The 7601-nt window shown below is 38.9% G+C and overlaps 1 pseudogene; it reads right to left on the minus strand.

Annotated features, from left to right (window-relative positions):
- Positions 1–4356: 4356 nt before the first annotated feature.
- LOC143671276 (dnaJ homolog subfamily B member 6 pseudogene) lies at positions 4357–5057 on the minus strand (annotated as a pseudogene).
- Between the last annotated feature and the right edge of the window lie 2544 nt (positions 5058–7601).

The following is a 7601-nucleotide window of genomic DNA, read 5'->3' on the forward strand; positions in this document are numbered from 1 at the left end:
GTTTAAAATTGAAACTGTTGATGATTGTACAACTAAGTGAGGATAATGTGAGACATGGATTGTTGACTATGGACATTATACATGATGCCCAATGGGTTGAGGTGGCTGAAGGATATATTGAATGAGAAGTAAAATGGTGAACTATGGTGCATACATTTGATCACATATTGTACAGCTACAGAAAGGAACAAAGTTGTGAGGCATGCAACGAGGTGAATGAGCCTGGGAGATATTACGTGATTAAAAATAAGCCAGAAACAAAAGAACAAATATTGTTTGGTCTCTTTTAGAAAATACTTACAAGAAAATTGGAGCCTAGAATGTAAGCTTTTATAGCAGTCACATTTAGTCTTGAGCTGTAATTGTTTTTTCTGCATTTTGAAATGCTGTGTTATATATGTATAACCTGTATTTTCCTGGAACCCTGAGTACCTGTGTGACACCTAAGACTCAGAATAGGAGTTCTACAGCTCTGAAAGTCAGAATTGCCACATACAACAACTGTTAAAGAAACTGAAAAAGAGATCAGGCTTCAATTAGAGAAAACAACGAAGGTGACTTGGTCAGGACTAAGTAAATCAGAATAGAGGGTTAAGGATGATGCTGTCTGTATTTTAGAACTTTACCTACTGTATTAGACCAAAGGAAAACAGAGTTATTTTGTCCAAAACCTAAATTTTCTGTAGCACATAATCTAACTCAACTTGTATGGATAGCTCATTTAAGCAATCCAAACACAGGAACCCAGAGTGGGGATGACGGCTTGTAATTCTGTATAGCTTAATGTAATACCCGGATACATTCTAGAGTATGTTGAGCAGACAATTAAAAAGTATTGTCAAAGTCCCCTTGAGGAACAGGAGAAAAATACTATTAAACCTTACCTCCAGGGAAACCCTTGATACTTCTCAAACATTAGGGACTCCCAAGTCAATAGGCGAAGCCCTTGATCTCGAGGCTTGCTCTTATGAAGCTTATATGTGTAGTGAAAAAGCTAAGCGTACTTATAGTTATGCCTAAGAGTTACTTCCAGAGGACCTTTTTTGTTGCTGAGATGTGGCCTCTCTTTCTCTCTAAGCCTAACTCTGAAAATAAAACCATTACCCAATCCCCTACATGGAACATAATATTGAGGGGTGAAAGTCTCCCTGGCAACGTGAATCCCAGGGAAGAGCCCAGCCCTGGCACTATGAGATTGACATTGCCATCCTGACCAAGAGGGGGAAAAGAAATGTAACAAAATAAGGTATCAGTGGCTGAGAGAGTTCAAATAAAGTCAGGAGACTACTTGACTTTATAGTGTTATGGGGGGCTAGTGTTATGCAAGTTTCAGCCAAATATTGTTATTTACCATGGTTTGCCAAACCCCAACCAAAACCATTTCTGTCAACCCTAAATAACACCTAGGGCTTGATCTGAGATTCTACAAAAGTTTCATGCACTATGATTACTTTCCAGAAACCTACAACCTCCACACGGGTTCCTAGACCAGATAAGTCCTGAAACCCAGAGGGGCCAGCCTCTCCAGAATATCAACTAGTTTCATTCCCCTAGCTCATATTATTGACACCTCTTTCCAAAATGAAAAAGTTAGAATGGGGACACACAGTCCAAACAGCCCTAAAGAGTGGGAGAAGGATCAATGGAGAAGGAGGAGTTATAACGGAGATGATAAGATATAAAAAATGAGTATGACTGCTGATTCATTATATTGATATTCTCCAGTGTCTTGGAGCAGCTAGAAGGAAAAACTTATAACTGTGGAGTTGTGACCCATACCAAACTCTGAAATCTGTTCTATGACTACTTGTTACAATGTGCTTTGAAAATTATTGCTTTTTTGATATATGTTATATTTCACAATAAAAAATGTAAAACATGATATATCAGTAGGAATCTTGAGAAAATTATAGACAATAAGTTATCTTACTTGCCTGGCTGAAGGATATAGGTGATATTTTGGGGAACAAGGCCTTTTCTGTATTTTCATCTTTCTAGTCTTTAAAGTAGACTGGGTTTCCCAAAGAGGACCTCAAACTCCGCTGTAGAATTCTGAATCTTTTGTTCTGTGTTTTCATTTATTTATTTATTTTGAGGTGCATGGTCCAGGAACCGAACCGAGGTCTCCTGACTAGAAGGTGAGTATTCTACCACCCAACCACCCATGCACCTGAATCTTTTGTTTTGTTTGCTTTCTTTTGGAGTTGAAGCAGAGTTCTGCCTTCAGGCATCCTGAATATGAGTCCTACTTATAACTTTTCAAATTACCACACAGGCATACCCAGAAAGATACAGTAGCCAAGATGTGCTTATCTATAGGAGAAGCAGATGGAGTCAGAAACAGGAAAGCTTCAAGGGTAATTCTGATGAATTGTTGGAGGCTGAGTGTGTACTAGAATGATGGTAAGGAACCTAAAGGTATAACAGGCTTAGGGGACCCCTAAATAATCATGGACGTTTCCTCCAGGAACCCCACTAAGTTCTCAGGATGAAGAGCCAAGAACGCTCCCCTCCTGGCTCTGGTAGGAGAGTAGAATAACCACTGGTAAACATCCCTAGAGCCTTATCCAGAATAAAAGTCAACTCTCCAGGATAAAGGACTAATCAGAGCCTAACTTTGAAATCTTGTTCCAGCTGGGGGAAGGAGGTTCCTCCCCACTCCATCCCCTCCGGTCTACTTGACTCACCTAAGGGGAGGGGAACATGGTCAACAGGGAATAGGACTACAAGCAAATAGACTGGGAATGCTGCAGTCACGGAAAGGAGTAGGAAGCAAGGGGGATAAGAAGTGATATCTCGGGAGCAGGGGAAAAAAAACGCCTGTGAAGCTCACAGCACCAAGACACAGGCCCACTAAAACTTTTTTTTAGCCTTAAGTAAAAGACTATGGGAGGGAGTGCAAGTGTAGTTCAGTGGTAGAATTCTCGCCTGCTATGCAGGAAACCCGTGTTCAATTCCCAGCCATGCACTTCCCAAAAAACAAACAAGCAAGCAAAACAAACAAAAGTAAACAAAAATTCAACAAAATGGTGCTGTAATAACAGGATACTCACACGGAAAAATAATGAACTGTGACCCTGCCATACAGCATACAAAAAGAAAAAAAAGACTGAAAGGTGAGAATTCTATCATTGAGGGTGCCCAAGGCCAGGCCACATATGGCTCTGCTAACTTCACACCTGTCCAACTTAGAAGAGTCCTGGGTGACACTCAATGAAACAGATAAAATTATTAATTTCTTAATTAACACTGGTGCCACTCTGTTCAGAACTGCCATTCTGGGCCTACCTCCCTCAGACTTGCCTCGTTGGGAGTTGGGAGTTGATGGTAAAGTTAAAACTAAAATCTTGACTACCCATTTTCTTTGTAGGCTCAAGGACATTCTAGTGTCACATCAAATTCTCATTCTCCCTTAACACCCCACCCGTACTAGGGAGGGATCCTCTTCACTCCTTGGGGGCTACTGTAAGACTAGTAAACCTGGATAGTGTTTGCCCCAAGGCCTCTACTAGATAAGAGGCCTCTTGGCAGCCCAAAGGAAGCCCTTATGCAAATAAACCCATCCTTATGGAATAAGGGCATCCTGGGGGCAAGCCCATAAATAGTCCCTGTCTGCATTCAGATTTTCAGTCCTAGATCTTAAAAAGATACATTCTTTTATATGTGCTTCTTCACCCTAACTCTCAATATCTCTTTGCTTTTTTTTTTAGCATTTATTTAAGCAAGTGACAAAGTGACAAAGACCCATCTTACCAGCTTTACTTTTTACAAACCTAAGCTTAACATTACATATTTAAACAATTCTCAAAACTTACTAATTTGCCAGCATTTATGCATGATTAGAAAACATCCTTAATGTATATTAAACCAGAAATGTATCACCATTAATGTATTAGTATCTTTCGCTACTAAATACTGAAAAAAAATAGAAACTGTTTTTGTAGAAGATTCATCCTGGCAATATTAACTTCACAGTGGACAAACTACTTGGCTCACATTTCAAACAAAATAGAAAGAGCAAGATCCAGGCTGTTGTTGGTGTACAATCTCGCTGTAGCACTACTAAAGAATCACAGTTCACCTTGGATTAAGTCTAATAAAAAAGCAAAGTGCGTACAGAAATTTACAACAATTTTTAAAGACAAAAAGGAAAAAGTGGTTCCATTAACATGGTCCCAAAAATAAATTCAAAAGTCTATGACAAACAGGTGCTTCGATGAGCTGTTTATAAATACTTTAGATTAGGTACAGTTATACTGAAAGTAGAGTTCGTCTGAAATCTTCAAAAAAAGTTCCTGTTAATTCTCAAATGATGCTTGTTATAGTTTAACATTTCTGTTAAATGTGTGTGTTGAATTACTTGTTATCCAAGTATAGTGATTGCTCATTACCATTTTTTGTTAAAGACTGTAACTTGATATCTTCTTCAACTGCTACTCTTTCTTGACCATTCTCAGTAATCCTCAGTAAATTTTTCTCCATTAGCTATTTTAGAAGTTGATATAGATTTGAAGTTGCCAATCCTACCACCAAAGGATGTTGGAGAAAATGAAGGCCCCCATGCCCGAGTGAACCAAATGAAGTAAATCCTTTATCAAAAGAAGAAAATCCACCCCCAAAAGATAGAAACCCACTGAAGAGAGAGAAAAAAGATCCTGTGCCCCTGTTTCTGGTTCCACGGAGGCCTCTCCAATTTCCAAAAAACTCCTTATATGGGTTGTCGAAGAAGTCAAATGAAATGGGTCCCTTCCACCAAAAAATTCCCTGAAGACATCATCTGGATTATGGAATAAAAAGCCAAACTCAAATGCACTGTCAAAATAACTTCCACCTCCACCACTACCATTTAATCCTTCTTTGCCATAGATGTCCCATTTTTTAGCATCTGATAACACCTCATATGCTTCAGCAACTTGTTTGAATTTTCTCTATGCTTCTTTTTTATTCTCAGGATTTTTATCAGAGTGCCACTTGAATGCCAATTTACGATATACCTTTTTAATGTCCTTGGGTGAGGCATGTCTCTGCACACCTAGAACTTCGTAGTAATCCACCATGTTTTAACAGATTGTTGGAACAGGTCCTGAGGAAGTTGGCAGCCAGCGGTAGGAAGAAAGAGAGCCTGGGCAGTGCAGCCCATGGTCTCTCAGCTCCATCCCGGCTGGTGCTGGCAGATGTGGCAGCGACTCCTCACACTTTCTTTTCTCTCTACCTATTTGCTTTTGAATGACAGAAGCCTAAGGATAAGATCCCCACCCTGCTCACTTAACTTGAAACCCTTCTGCCCCAAGGGTTTCAAGATAATCCCCATATCTTTAAAGATTCCTTAGCAGAAAACCTTGCTCTCAGCCACCTGCCTCAGAGCACAGTCTTGCAAAATGGTAATTGGTAAACTAACATATTTCTAATATAAAAGTAAATTTTTGTTATAGTCATTAGTGACTACAAGCCCTGAATGTATGTGGAAAGTTTATAAAAGGTAAGTTTTTAGTCTCTGCTAACTATAAAAGGCTGGTAAAAAGTTTCTGTCTCTCATATTCAATGTTAACCAAAATTTAACAAGTCTGTCTACAATATTTTTTTAATGTTTGCATAAAACCGTGTATGTATACAAAAGTGGAATTTAATTTTCTCTGTTAAAATAATGTATATTGTTAGTCTACTTTTAAGGAAAAGTTGTAAAAAACTTTTATTAACCATCTGTGTACTCTTCTTAGAGATAAAAATTTTATATCATATCAAAATAACATCCTTGTTAAACTTCATCATCCTTTATTTCAGAAGACAAGTCTTCTCACTCTTAAAGTAAAACTGTTACAAAGAATTTGTTTTCTCACCTTGTAAAAGTAAGGTGCAAAAATTGTTCAACATATTACATAAAAAGTGTTTAAAAATATTACAAAAAGAAAAAAATTCTATACTTCTATTAACTAAATTTGCATAGATTAAATGTAACTCATATATTTAAAAATTATTTAAAATTCCTAAAAACTTAATAGTGTTCTATCCCAATACTAATGTGTGCAATGCTAAAAATTACAAATCATGGAAACAACCAAATGTTGGTTGGTCAGCTATACGTCAAAAGTGCATCTTCAAGAAAAAAAAGACCTTAAAAGAGCAACAAAGCAAATATATAGATTATGTTCTATCTGTTAATTAACATACCTCTAGTAAAGGTATAAAAGTAACAAAGGACAAAACTTCTGCTGTAATTTGTCAAATATTTTTATTTCCAATATAAGTCTTCACTAATAACAATAACAAAAAAAGCAAAGTATGTGATACTCAGCCAAACTAAAGCGAAGCCAAAGCCCTGCCCCCAGGGACTTTAGCTCAGAAGGCAGAACTAATTGCCCTTACCTGAAATCTAAAACTAAGAAATGGGAAAAGGCTATGCATATTCATGCAGCAGTGTAGAAAGAACAAGGATTTCCTTCAATTAAGCACCACCAAAAAGTACTCAATTTCTTAAATGCCATGCTCTTGCTGACAGAAATAGCAGTAATTCATTGCCCTGGCCATCAAAAAATAATACTAACATGTCTCATGGAAATAACTGGGCTGACACATCAGCCAAAGCCACAGCCCAATCAATCAAGCCCCTTCTAAATCTCATTCCTATACCACTTAACTTGCCCTCTTATTCCCCAGTTAAGCACTCTTGAACCTGAAGGGTAGTCATTTCCTTCTTCCCCAGTCTCACTTGGCTAATGCCTCTCCTGGACCGTTTATTTCTGTCTTCCTTTTGTTATTAATCAGCTTGTGTTAGTTAGATTCAGTTGTCAACTTGGCCAGGTGAGCATACCTAATCTTGTTGCTGCGGCCATAAGCCAATGGTATGTGAACCTCATCTGTTACCAATTACATCTGCAGTTGGCTAGGAGGCGTGTCTGCTGCAATGAGTGACGTTTGACTTAATTGGCTGGTGCTTAAATGAGAGATCGCAACATAGCACAGCCTAGCAGCTTGGCATTCCTCATCTCAGCACTTGCAGCTCAGCCCAGGCCCTTGGAGATGGAGAAAGAAATCACCCCAGGGAAAGTTGTTGGAACCCAGGGACCTGGAGAGAAGACCAGCAGAGACCATCCTGTGCCTTCCACGTAAGAAAGAACCTCAGTGGAAAGTTAGCTGCCTTTCCTCTGAAGAACCAACAAAATAAATCCCCTTTTATTAAAAGCCAATCCATCTCTGGTGTGTTGCATTCCGGCAGCTAGCAAACTAGAACACAGCCCTTGCATTTTTAAACTTCTCACTAAGTTTATTTCGTCTAGACAAGAAGCCTTCCAAACCAAATCAATACTAATGCAAAGATTTTCAGCCATTCCAACCGCCCTCTGGACTCTTCCCCTCTCAACCTAAATAAAATAGCTAGAAAGTTCTAAGCCCCATCAGGCAGGGCCTATACCCCATGACAAGCAGGAAGCAGCTGCAGAAGGCAGACCTTTGTCCCCCAGCAGCCCTTAAGATTTAAGAGGTGAGAATTCTCTGAGGGAATTTGAGGCAGAATATAACAGGGAGAGAGGGGAGAGAAGATACCATGAAAAATCCTTTGAGTAAGGACAGTTAATGAAGGTCAGGAGGGCTTGTGCCCTGGACAG

The sequence above is a fragment of the Tamandua tetradactyla genome, chromosome X (genome assembly GCF_023851605.1).
Source record: "Tamandua tetradactyla isolate mTamTet1 chromosome X, mTamTet1.pri, whole genome shotgun sequence".
Taxonomy (NCBI): domain Eukaryota; kingdom Metazoa; phylum Chordata; class Mammalia; order Pilosa; family Myrmecophagidae; genus Tamandua; species Tamandua tetradactyla.